The following is a 14,408-nucleotide window of genomic DNA, read 5'->3' as shown; positions in this document are numbered from 1 at the left end:
AAAAAAGCAAGAGAATTCCAGAGAAATATCTACTTTGTTTCACTAAAGCCTTTGACTGTGTGGATCACAACTAATTGTGGGAAATTCTTAAAGAGATGGGAATACCAAACCATCTTACCTGCCTCCTGCAAAATCTGTATGCAGGTCAAGAAGGCAACAGTTAAAATCGGACATGGAATTCTCTGTGTCTACTGGGATGATCATATGGTTTTTATCTCTCAGTTTTTGATATGGTGTATCACATTGATTGATCTGCATATGTTGAAGAATCTCTGCATCCCTGTGATACAGTCTACTTGATCATGATGTATGATTCTTTTAATGTTGGATTCTGTTTGCTAGAATTTCGTTGAGGATTTTTGGATCTATGGTCATCAGTGATATTGATCTGCCATTTCTTTTCTTTTCTGACATTTTTGTCTAGTTTTTGTATCAGGGTGATGGTGGTTTGGTAGAAGGAGTTTGGGAGTTTTTCTTCCTTTGCAGTTTTTGGAAGAGTTTGAGCAGGATAGATGTTAATTTTTCTCTAAACTTTTGTTAGAATTTGCCTGTGTAACCATCTGTCCATGGGGGTTTTGGTTGTTAGAAAATTTTGATTTCTGTGCTTATGATTGGTCTGTTCGTATTTTCTATTTCTTCATCGTTCTGTTTTGGAAAGTTATACTTTTCTAAGAATTTGTCAATTTCTTCCAGGTTGTCCATTTTATTTTCATATAATTGCTGATGCTGTGCTGATGTGCTCAGTCATGGCTGACTCTTTGCAATCCCATGGACTGTAGCTCATGAGATTCCTCTGTCCATGGAATTTTCCAGGCAAGAATACTGGAGAGGGTTGTCATTTCCTTCTCCAGGACAGTTGCTGATAGTACTTTCTTATGATCATTTGTATTTCTGTATTATCTGTTGTAACTTCTCCTTTTTCATTTCTAATTTTATTGATTAGGATCTTCTCCCCAAATTTTATTTTTCTTTCTTTTTTTTTTAAATGAATCTGGCTAGTGCTTTCTCAATAGTTTATCTTCTCAAAGCACCAGCTTAGTTTTATTGATATTTGCTACTGCAACAGACTGGTTCCAAATAGGAAAAGGAGTACATCAAGGCTGTGTATTGTCACCCTGCTTATTTAACTTATATGCAGAGTACATCATGAGAAACCCTGAGCTAGAAGAAGCACAAGCTGGAATCAAGATTGCTGGGAGAAATATCAATAACCTTAGATATGACGATGACACCACCCTTATGTCAGAAAGTGAAGAGGAACTAAAAAGCCTCTTGATGAAAGTGAAAGAAGAGCGTAAAAAAGTTGGCTTAAAGCACAACATTCAGAAAACTAAGATCATGGTATCTGGTCCCATCACTTCATGGAAAATAGATGGGGAAACAGTGGAAACAGTGTCAGACTTTATTTTGGGGGTCTCCAAAATCACTGCAGATGGTGATTGCAGCCGTAAAATTAAAAGATGCTTACTCCTTGGAAGGAAAGTTATGACCAACCTAGATAGCATATTCAAAAGCAGAGACATTACTTTGCCAACAAAGGTTCGTCTAGTCAAGGCTATGGTTTTTCCAGTAGTCATGTATGGATGTGAGAGTTGGACTGTGAAGAAAGCTGAGCACTGAAGAATTGATGCTTTTGAACTGTGGTGTTGGAGAAGACTCTTGAGAGTCCCTTGGACTGCAAGGAGATCCAACAAGTCCATTCTAAAGAAGACCGGTCCTGGGTGTTCTTCGGAAGGAATGATGCTAAAGCTGAAACTCCAGTACTTTGGCCACCTCATGTGAAGAGTTGACTCACTGGAAAAGACTCTGATGCTTGGAGGAATTGGGGGCAGGTGGAGAAGGGGACGACAGAGCATGAGATGACTGGATGGCATCACGGACTCGATGGGTGTGAGTTTGAGTGAACACCAGGACTTGGTGATGGACAGGAAGGCCTGGCGTGCTGCGATTCATGGGGTCGCAAAGAGTTGGACACGACTGAGCGACTGTACAGAACTGAACCGATTGTCTCTTTAATTTTTTTTTCCCATTTATTTCTGCTCTTGTATTTATGATTTCTTTCCTTCTACTAACTTTGTGGTATTTTTTGTCCTATTTTTCTAGTTGTTTAAGGTGTAAGGTTTGGTTTTTTATTTGATGTTTCTCTTGTTTTTTTTTTGCAATAGACTTGTATTGCTATAAACTTACTTCCTGGCATTGCTTTTATTGATCCCATAGGTTTTTAGTTGTTGTGTTTTCATTGTCATTTGTTTCTAGGTATATTTTGATTTCTTTTTTTTCCCCTTCTTCAGTGATCTATTGTTTATTCAGAAATATATTGTTTATAGCTTCCATGTGTTAGTGTTTTTTGTAGTTTTTTTTCCCCCTGTGAAAGTGAAATTCACTCAGTCATGTCCGGCTCTTTGTTACCCCATGGACTATGGTCCATGGAATTCCCAAGGCCAGAATACTACAGTGGGTAGCCTTTCCCTCTTCTAGGAGAACTTCCCAACCCAGGGATCAAACACTGGTCTCTCGCATTGCAAGCGGATTCTTCACCAGCTGAACCACCAGAGAAGCCCAAGTTAGCATCTCATCTTATAGCATTGTGGTCAGAAAGGATGCTGGAAATGATTTCAATTAAAAAAAAAAAAAGTTTCAAGACTTGATTTGTGAGCCAGTATGCGATCTGTCTCAGAGAGTATTCCATGTGCACATGAGAAAAATTGAAATCTGCTCTTTTTCATGGAATGCCCGGTGGATATCAATTATGTCCAAATGGTCCAATGTATCATTTAAAGTTTGTGCTTCCTTAGTAATTTTCTGTCTGGATTATCTGTCTTTTGGCATGATTGAAGAATTAAAGTCCCCCACTATTATTGGGTTACTATCAATTTTCACTTTTGCCTTATGTATTGAGGTGCTCCTATGCTGTGTGCATATGTATTATAATTGTTATAGCTTCTTCTTGGATTGATCCTTGATCATTATGTAGTGTCCTTCCTTGTCCCTTGTAATGCTATTTATTTTAAAGTCTATTTTATCTGAGTATTGCTACTCCCACTTTCTTTTGATTTCTGATTCCTCAGAATATCTTTTTCAAGCCCCTCACTTTCAGTCTGTATGTGTCCCAAAGTCTGAGGTGAGTGTCTTATAGACAGCATATATAGGTTTTGCATTTGTATCCATTCAGCCAATCTGTGTCTTTTGGTGGCAGCATTTATTCCATTCATGTTGAAGGTAATTATTGATATGTATGATCCTATTACCATTTACTTATTGTTTTGGGTTTGTTTTTGTAGGCCTTTTCTTTCTCTTTTGTTTCCTGTCTAGAGAAATTCCTTTAGTATTTGTTGTGAAACAGTTTGGTGATGCTAAATTCTCTTAATTTTTGCTTGTTCATAAATCTTTTGACTTATGGACAAATCTGAGTCCATATTGAGTCTTAAAATCTGAATGAAATCCTTGGTGGACAGAATAGTCTTGGTTGAAATTTGTTTTTGTTTTTGTTTTTTTTCCTTTCATCACTTTAATTATACCCTACCCCTCCTTTCTGGCCTGCAGAATTTCTATTGAAAGGACAGCTGTTTGCCTTATGGAGATCCCCTTGTATGTTATTTATTGCTTTTGCCTTTCTGCTTTTAATATTTGTTCTTCGTGTTTAATTTTCATTAGTTTAATTAATATGTGTCTTGGCATGTTTCTCCTTGGGTTTATCTTGTATGGGACTCTCTGGGCTTCCTTGACTTGGGTGACTATTTCCTTTCCCACTTTAGAGAAGTTTTTGACTATAATCTCAAATATTTTCTCAAACTCTTTCTTTTTTCTTCTTCTTCTGGGATCCCTATATTTCTCAAAATGGTATGCTCAGTATTGTCCCAGAAGCCTCTGGGACTGTCCTCATTTCTTTTTATTCTTTTTTCTTTATTCTGCTCTGCTTCAATCATTTCAATCAGTCTATCTTCCAGATCACTTATCCATTCCTCTGTCTCAGATAGTCTGCTGTTGGTTCCCTTTAGTGTCTTTGTAATCTCAGTTATTGTGCTGTTCATTGCTGATTGTCTATTATTTAATTCTTCTAGGTTTTTTCAAACATGTCTTGAGTCTTCTAGATCTGTGCTTTCAGTTTCTTTATCTGTTGGTCCATTTTATTTCCTAAGTTTTGCTTCACTATTACTATAATTAATTCTGAATTATTTTTCATGTAGACTGCTTATTTTCTCTTCATTTGTTTGTTCTTATGGGTTTACACCATGTTTCTTCATCTGCTGTATTCATCTGTTGCATGTTTCTTTGTCTTTTCATTTTGTTTAATTTACTGTGTTTGGGGTCTCTTTTCTGCAGGCTGAAGGTTTGTAGTCCCTCTTAATTGTGGAGTCTGCCCCCCTCCATGGGTGGGGTTGGACCAGTGCTTTGTGAAGTTTTTCTGTTTGGGAAGATTTGTGTTTGAGATCTGATGGGTAGTGCAATGTTCAGTAGTGTGTTTTAGGGTGTCTATGGACTTTTTATTACTTTGAGTAGTAATAAAAACTTTTTATTACTTTTTATTACTTTTTGCTAAAGGCAGGGCTGTGTTTCTGTTTTGCTAAAGGTTTGGCATGAGGATTCCAGCACTGGAGCTTTCTGGACTTTGGGTGGGGCTTGGTCCTACTGTTGAGATGGAGACCTTTCAGTGAGCTCTTGTCAATTGATGTTCCACATGATCACGAGTTCTCTGGTGGTCCAAAGTCTTGTACTTGTGTCTCCCACCTCAAGGGTTCAGGCCTGACCCTGTACTGTAGCACCAGGATTTCACAGGTCCCCCAGCACAGAAGATAAAACCCAAGACTAAAGATGAAAGCAACAGTCAGTAGCCAAGAACACCCAAATAATCCCATACACTTACAAAGAGAAAGGAAGAGAGAAAAAAGAGAAAAATAACAGTGAAAACAGGAGTCAAAAAATAAGAGATCAAAACAAGAAATGAACCCATAGTAAAATGAATACTAAAAACAAGATCAGCAAAAATACAAAATCAAAAACATGGGGAGAATGCTATATAATTAAATAGTACTGTAAAAATAGGGAAAATAATAAAATGAGTTAATTTAAAAATAAGATGTTCTAAAAATTGAAAAAGTAGGTTATAAAATAAAATTAAAGAAATAGTGAAGAACATGAGAACAACATAAAAAAGAAAAGACAGTTTTAAAAAAGATTTTTTAAAAAAAGGAGAAAAATGTATATAAAGTCATAGTTCAATCTCTGCCTCTCTAAGAGGCCCTCTAATACTGGACTGTTCTCTGGACCTGCTGTGGGGACAGCTCAGACTCTCATCTAGCCCTAGTCCTGTATGTACTTGCCTCCGGTATCCACGGTTGCCAGAGCTAGGGATTTTACTTTTGTGTGAACATTCTGTCCTTTTATGCATTTCATGGACACAGAGTCTACCTAGTTGGTCATGTGGATTTAATCTCCAGCTTATACAGATGGTGGAAGAGTTTTAGATCCTATTCTTTAACCACTCTGTCCTATAATTCAATTGTGTTTTATTTACACCTCTGCATGTGGGTCATCCACAGGAATTTACTCCTGAGTCTCCCCAGAGGACTTGAGACTGCCTCATTGAGGAGCAGGTGTGGAGGCAGCATAGATGCTTGGATTAACAGGTCATTAGCGGAGCCAGGTGGAGAAGGCCATGGCACCCCACTCCGGTACTCTTGTCTGGAAAATCCCATGGACGGAGGAACCTGGTAGGCTGCAGTCCATGGAGTCGCGAAGAGTCGGACACGACTGAGCGACTTCACTTTCACTTTTCACTTTCCTGCATTGGAGAAGGAAATGGCAACCCACTCCAGTGTTCTTGCCTGGAGAATCCCAGGGACAGGGGAGTCCAGTGGGCTGCCATCTATGGGGTCGCACAGAGTCAGACATGACTGAAGTGACTTAGCAGCAGCAGCAGCAGAGCCAGGTGTGCAGGGAAGCTGACAGCCATAGGCAGAGGGGATATGGTTCCATTAGAGTTTTCCCTAGCCTCTGTCCATTCTGCCCTAGTGAGGACTGAGCATGAAGGTGGTGCAGCTGCTTGGATCACAGGGAACCTAGTGTTGCCAGGTACACAGGGGAGCCAGTGACCACAGACACAGGAGATAAGATGCTATATGAGCCTTTTTCTAGCTTCTGGCAGCAGTGTTCAAAAGGCTTCCCTGGCTGGTCCTTCTTTGTTGCTTGGTGCAGCAGGCACTCAAAGGGACCATCCTGGCTGGGGTCCTTCTCTATTGTTCATCACAGCAGGCACTCAAAGGGCCACCCTCTCTGGGGTCTTTCTCTATTTATCAGCTGCCAGTGCCAATGTGTGGAGAGAGAGAGAGGCTACAGTGATGGCTCCACCCTGTGCCTGACTCAGCAGTATTGCCTTGCCTTCATGGCTGTCCAATTTCCTCCAAGGGCATTCCCTGCAGTACTCTCCTCCCTCACATCCTGTTGGGCCATCTTCCTGCAGTCAAAAGCCATCCTTGTCCTGGGTTTTCTCTCCAGTCCCTATGCCCCAGCTTCCAGCCACTGTGTGTACTGGGGGACCTGCATCCCTGTCTGCAGTACGTAGGGCTGCAATACAGATTGTCTATGTGTGGTTCTCACTCTATTCAAACCATCACAGATCAGCTGCTTCACTTCCTAGTCCTTTCAAATGCCTCCCCTCTGTCCCAAACTATTGCTCTGATGTGGGGAATCTTACCCCCGCTTCAGTTCCTCCACTCCCCAGAGGCAGGTCCAGTCCATACATTTTCCTACTCTTTTTCTCTTCCTTCCTTCATCCTACTTAGTTTTGCTTGAGTTTATATTTTCCTTTCCAGTGGTCAGGGACTCTTGCCAGCTCTCAGCTGGTGCTCTGTGAGATACTAGTCTTTGTTTTAAAGTCTATTTTGTCTAATATAGATATTGCCACCAAGTTTACTTTCAGTTCCATTTACATGGAATACCTGTTTTCATCTCTTCATTTTCAGTCAATCCAAAGTGAGTCTCTTGTAGGCAGCATATATGTGGATATTTTTAAAAAATTAATTAAGTCACTCTGTGATTTTTTGATTGGAGCATTTAGTCTATTTACATTTAAAGTAATTATTTGTAGGTATATACTTAGTATCATCTTGCTAATTGTTTTCAGGCTTGTTTTTCTTTTTTTAGTTTTTATTCCTTTCTGCTCTATTCCCTTGTGATTTGATGACTATCTGTACTTAGCATTGCCTTTGGATTCTTTCTTCTTTTATCCATGTGTATGTGTTATCCATTATAATTTGGATGTGGTCACCATAAGGTCATATATAACCCTATATGTGCTGTGAGCTGTGCTAAGTCACTTCAGCCGAATCCAACTCTTTGTGACCCTATGGACTGTAGCTAGGCTCCTCTGGAATCCATGAGTAATAACACTGGAGTGATTGCATGTCCTCCTCCAGGCAATCCTCCGGATCCAGGGGTTGAACCCACATTTCTTATGTCTCCTGCACTGGCCAGTGGGTTCTTTACCACTAGCCCAACTGGGAAGCCCTGTAGTCCCATATATGGTTACATATATGATTATTTTAATATATTAGTTTGATACTTACTATGATAGTTTGATGTGATAATCTGTGTGATCTGGTGGTAGGGTGAAGCTTTGTGAGTAGGGCTGGGTTCATGACCTTAATAAAAGCAAAGGAGGATTCCCAAATTGTGCTTTCAGTGTCAATGTTTTACCAGTAGAATGAGCTCACACATCTGTTTCAGTTTTCAGGTTCCCAGGAGAGTTCCATTTGCCTCCTAACCCTGTGGGAAACTTTCCAAGATCAGGAAATTGGTTTAACCAAGGCTTCTTTCAAACTTCTGCTTCTGCACTGGGTCTCATACCATGTGAGATTTTGTGTGTGCCCTTTATGATTGGAGCTCTATTTCCTACAGCCATCTGGCTCTCCTGAACATAAACTCCATTGATTTTCATAAACAGATAATCTGGGGGCCCATGTTTCTGGCATAGGACCCACCAGGCAGGGTGATTTGATGTGAGTCTTAGAGTTTTGCTCTAAATGTAAGTAAAAAGATAGTGGAAAAAAATAAGGAAAAGAAAAGGATACTTATGTTAATACTTATCTCAAAATCCAAACCATGTTGTTTGGAAAAATGTTCTCAAAATGGTAAAATGCACATGTATTTTTGGTTTTTTGGCTGTACCACAGGGGCATGTGGGATGTAAGCTCTCCAGCAAGGAATCAAACCCATGCCCCTGCAGTGAAAGCGTGAAGTCCTAATCACTGGACTGCCAGGGAATTCTGCACATGGATATTTTATATTGCAATTATGCCTTTCTGTTATTTACCTTTAATTAATATTAATATTTATCTCTGCAACTAGAATTTAACTTGCAAGAGAAAAAAAGATGGTGAGTTATTCCTTTTAAAATCTCATTAAAGTCTTAATATTTGACATTGTGCTAGTATTATAGGTGCTAAACAAATATTTGTTTAATGAATAAATGTCTATGAATCAAGCCAAATTGGAAGTGGTCAAACAGCAGATGTCAAGAGTGAACATCGACATTTTAGGAATTGGCAAACTAAAATGGACTGGAATGGGTGAATTTAATTTAGATGTATCTACTACTGTGTGTAAGAACCCCTTAGAAGAAATGGAGCAGCCATCATAATCAAGAAAAGAGTCCAAACTGGAATACTTTGATGCAATCTCAAAAATGACAGAATGATCTGTGTTAATATCCAAGGCAAACCGTTCAATATCACAGTAATCCAAATCTACGCCCCAAGAAGTAATACTGAAGAAGCTGAAGTTGAATGGGTCTATGAAGACCTATAAGGCATTCTAGAACTAACACCCAAAAAAGATGTCCTTTTCATTATAGGGGACTGGAATGCAAAAGTAGGAACTCAAGAAACACCTGGAGCAACAGGCAAATTTGGCCTTGGAGTACAAAACTAAGCAGGTCAAAGGCTAACAGAGTTTTGCCAAGAGAATCCATAGCAAATACCCTCTTCCAACAACACAAGAGAAGACTCTACACGTGGACATCACCAGATGCTCAACACCGAAATCAGATTGATTATATTCTTTGCAGCTGAAGATGGAGAAGCTCTATACAGTCAGTAAAAACAAGACCAGGAGCTGACTGTGGCTCAGATCATGAAATCCTTATTGACAAATTCAGACTGAAATTGAAGAAAGTAGGGAAAACCACTAGACCATTCTGGTATGACCTAAATAAAATTCCTTACAATTATACAGTAGAAGTGACAAATAGATTCAAGGGATTAGATCTGATAGAGTGCCTGAAGAGCTATGGACAGAGGTTCATGACATTGTACAGGAGGCAGTGATCAAGATCATCCCAAAGAAAAAGAAATGCAAAAAGGCAAAATGGTTGTCTGAGGAGGCTTTACAAATAGCTGAGAAAAGAAGAGAAGCGAAAGGCAAAGGAGAAAAGGAAAGATATAACCATTTGAATGCAGAGTTCCAAGAATAGCAGGAGAGATAAGAAAGCCTTCCTCGTTTCATATATGATATAATACACGTTTCAATGCCATTCTCCCAATACAGTATTGTGAAGTAATTAACCTCCAATTAAAATAAATAAATTTATATTAAAAAAAGAAAGCCTTCCTCAATGATCAATGCAAAGAAACAGAAGAAAACAATAGAATGGGAAAGAGTAGAGATCTCTTCAAGAAAATTAGAGATATCAAGGGAACATTTCATGCAAAGATGGGCACTATAAAGGACAGACATGGTATGGAACTAAGAGAAGCAGAAGATATTAAGAAGAGGTGGCAAGAATATACAGAAGAACTATACAAAAAACATCTTCATGACCCAGATAACCATGATGGTGTGATCACTTACCTAGAGCCAGACATCCTGGAATCCAAAGTTAAGATGTCTTATCAAGCATCACTACAAACAAAGCTAGTGAAAGTGATGGAATTCCAGTTAAGCTATTTCAAATCCTAAAAGATAATGCTGTTAAAGTTCTGCACTCAATATGCCAGCAAGTTTGGAAAACTCAGCAGTGGCCACAGGACTGGAATGGGTCAAGTTTCATTCCAATCCCAGAGAAAGGCAATGCCAAAGAATGTTTTACCACTGCACAATTTCACTCATCTCACATGCTAGCAAGCAATGCTCAAAATTCTTCAAGACAGGTTTCAATAATATGTGAACTTCCAGATGTTCAAGCTGAATTTAGACAAGGCAGAGGAACCAGAGATCAAACTGCCAACATCTACTGGATCATAAATAAAGCAAGAGAGTTCCAGAAAAACACCTACTTCTTCTTTACTGATTATGGCAAAGCCTTTGACTATGTGGATCACAACAAACTGCAGAAAATTCTTCAAGAGATGGGAATACCAGACCACCTTACCTGCCTCCTGATAAATCTGTATTCAGGTTAAGAAGCAACAATTAGAACTGGGCAGGATATAATAGACTGGTCCCAAATCGGGAAAGGAGTATGTCAAGACTGTATATTGTCACTCTGCTTATTTAACTTATATGCAGAATACATCATGAGAAATGTTGGGCTGGATGAAGCACAAGCCAGAATCAAGATTGCTGGGTGAAATATCAACGACCTCAGATATGCAGATGACACCACTCTTATGGCAGAAAGTGAAGAAGCGCTAAAGACCTCTTTTTTTTTTTATGATATTATACATGTTTCAATGCCATTCTCCCAAATCATCCCACCCTCTCCCTCTCCCTCTCCCACAGACTCCAAAAGACTGTTCTATACATCAGTGTCTCTTTTGCTGTCTCGTATACAGGGCTATCGTTACCATCTTTCTAAATTCCATATATACGCATTAGTATACTGTATTGGTGTTTTTCTTTCTGGCTCACTTCACTCTGTATAATAGGCTCCAGTTTCATCCACCTCATTAGAACTGATTCAAATGTATTCTTTTTTTTTTTTTTTTCACTTTTTTTTTCTTTTTTTTTTTTCTTTAATAGAAAATTATTTAATTAGTATACATGTGTTCCCCATCCTGAACCCTCCTCCCTCCTCCCTCCCCACACCATCCCTCTGGGTCGTCCCAGTGCACCAGCCCCAAGCATCCAGCATCGTGCATTGAACCTGGACTGGCATCTCGTTTCATACATGACATTTCACATGTTTCAATGCCATTCTCCCAAATCTTCCCACCCTCTCCCTCTCCCACAGAGTCCATAAGACTGTTCTATACATCAGTGTCTCTTTTGCTGTCTCGTATACAGGGTTATCGTTACCATCTTTCTAAATTCCATATATATGAGTTAGTATACTATATTGGTGTTTTTCCTTCTGGCTTACTTCACTCTGTATAATAGGCTCCAGTTTCATCCACCTCATTAGAACTGATTCAAATGTATTCTTTTTAATGGCTGATTAATACTCCATTGTGTATATGTACCACAGCTTTCTTATCCATTCATCTGCTGATGGACATCTAGGTTGCTTCCATGTCCTGGCTATTATAAACAGTGCTGTGATGAACATTGGGGTACATGTGTCTCTTTCCTTTCTGGTTTCCTCAGTGTGTATGCCCAGCAGTGGGATTGCTAGATCATAAGGCAGTTCTATTTCCAGTTTTTTAAGGAATCTCCACACTGTTCTCCATAGTGGCTGTACTCGTTTGCATTCCCACTAATAGTGTAAGAGGAAGAACCTCTTGATGAAAGTGAAAGTGGAGAGTGAAAAAGTTGCCATAAAACTCAACACTCAGAAAACTAAGATGATGGCATCTGTTCCCATCATTTCATGGCAAACAGATGGGGAAACAATGGAAACAGTGACAGACTTTATTTTCTTGGGCTCCAAAATCAATGCAGATGTTGATTCCAGCCATGAAATTAAGAGATGCTTGCTTCTTGGAAGAAAAGTTATGACCAACTTTGCACATTAAAAAGCAGAGACATTTTCGGCTATGATTTGGGAGAATGGCATTGAAACATGTATAATATATATGAAACAAGTCGCCACTTCAGGTTCGATGCACGATACTGGATGCTTGGGGCTGGTGCACTGGGACAGCCCAGAGGGATGGTACGGGGAGGGAGGAGGGAGGAGGGTTCAGGATGGGGAACACGTGCATACCTGTGGTGGATTCATGTTGATATATGGCAAAACCAATACAATATTGTAAAGTTAAAAATAAAATAAAATAAAAAGCAGAGACATTATTTTTCCAGCAAAGGTCCATCTAGTCAAAGCTATGGTTTTTTCAGTAGTCATGTATGGATGTGAGAGTTGGACTACAATGAAATCTGAGCACTGAAGAATTGATGCTTTTGAACTGTGGTGTTGGAGAGGATTCTTGAAAGTCCTTGGACTGCAGGGAGATCCAACCAGTCCATCCTAAAGTTAATCAGTCCTGAATATTCATTGGAAGGACTGATGCTGAAGCTGAAACTCCAATACTTTGGCCACCTGATGCGAAGAACTGACTGGTAAAGACCCTGATGCTGGGAAAAAGTGAAGGCAGGAGGAGAAGGGGACGACAGAGGATGAGTTGATTGGATGGCATTACTGACTGGATATACATGAGTTTTGAGTAAGCTCTGGAGTTGGTTATGGCCAGGGAAGCCTGGCCTGTTGCAGTCCATGGGATCATAAAGTGTCAGACATTACCGAATGACTGTATTGAACTGAAATAAATATCTATGTCTTTTGGTATACAAATCACAAAAAAATATTAGGAGACTCTTTATTCCCATGAAATTCAAGCACAACTAATAGGCATGGAGTGGTATAAAAGTGATTTTAACAAATTTGTTATATTCCTTTGAGAAATCTTTCTGTAATTTAATTTTTAATTATACCCCTCTAAGTAATGTCCACTAAATATTGTTTTAGGATAGATTGACTTATTGAAGCCTCATTATCTATAATCCTTTCACTCTATTTGTCCTTTTCAGGTGTTCTCATGTTTAAATAATTTTAATGGCACTCCTTTAAGTAGATCCCTCCTGCCACTCCAGTAAAAGCAAGAGAAGACCCAGCTGCCATTTCCTTCTAGCTACATATCTCATGATGCATATTTAGTGCTTGCTTCTGTTTTCATAGCCTTTAACCAAAGTATATTTTTACCTACACGTCTTCCAAAGTTAGAAGTTGAGATTTATTGCATTGACTTTTTATTCAAAATATTGGATAAGAGGGGGATTATATATATGAGACAGGGTCAGGGTCTTAAACAGTGTTTGGAATCACCATGTATTGACCTCTGCACCAGGTAGATGTCATGGTATTGACTAGAATATATGGTAAGCCTGAATTCAGTTTGAGTACACTGGCAGGGAGTGAAAAGAACGTAGGTTCAAAGCTGGACAATTTAAAAAGTACATGTCAAAACAAAGTTTGGAGACTAATAATATTTTACCATGTATAGCAGCCAGGCTTTTCATTTCCTAAGCTAATGACAAAATTTGTCAATTTTATAACAATAAAAATAAAAGACTAAAAAGAAAATATTTATAACCATTCACTATGCACCGATGTAAAAATGCATTCATAAAACACCTTTTCTTTCTTTATGATAAGCTCATGCTACCTATTTTTTCTTATCAAACAAAAAGCATCACTGCAGTACAAGTTACAGATCTTTACATGGTAATTTATTTTTCCTGTTTTCTTCCTTCCATGGTAGATTTAATAAATGGCATTATATGTTTTCCTGTATCCAAAATATTCTTGCTAAATAAAAGCATAGTTAAATAAAATTTCCAAACATTTTGATAATTGTTTTAATTGAAAGTTCTTTCTAATTTGCACATGGCTGTAGTTTACCATTTTAAACAAACTGATAATTCAATGCTTCTTTTTAAAAAATTTACCCTTGTGAAGAATAATAAATGCTTTCAGATATTTTCTACATATGAGAATAAAATTTCATTATTTGAGGCTTATTATCAAAAATAGAAAAAATAATAATCAAATGAAAGACTAACATATTTAAAACATAATTGAACAGAATTTGAATCTGATATTGTGGTATACTGAAACTAATCCAAGGTAGCAAAAATTCAGTCAGTACAAGCAGAGGACATCTAGGGATTTTGGAAATAGAGCTGCTGTTTCTCATATATTTCTTTAAAAATATTGTTTGTGCAGTTATGTTAAGTCATGATCTTCTAAATAACTAGAGTAATATTCAAAATTGACTTTTAAAAATAATTTAATAAAATCATATTAAGTGGGAGCAGTTTTTTTATATGTAGAGTCAGTGAGGATTGTATAGGAGTTAGAACTTCAGCAAATAGACAGTATTAATACAACAAAGACTAATGTAGAAGCTGATGCAAAGGTTGAAAATAAATTTACAAAAGCTAATAAAATGCCTAGAACAGTAACTAACCATTATTACCACAATAACAATGAAGCTGTTTGTGTTTGAATTTAACAATACACCTAAGCCAAAGTTGAA

This window comes from Bos grunniens, chromosome 17 (genome assembly GCF_055505025.1).
Source record: "Bos grunniens cultivar Pamir isolate PY7600 chromosome 17, Bosgru_T2T1.0, whole genome shotgun sequence".
NCBI lineage: Eukaryota > Metazoa > Chordata > Mammalia > Artiodactyla > Bovidae > Bos > Bos grunniens.
Note: the sequence above shows the minus strand (reverse complement) of the source record.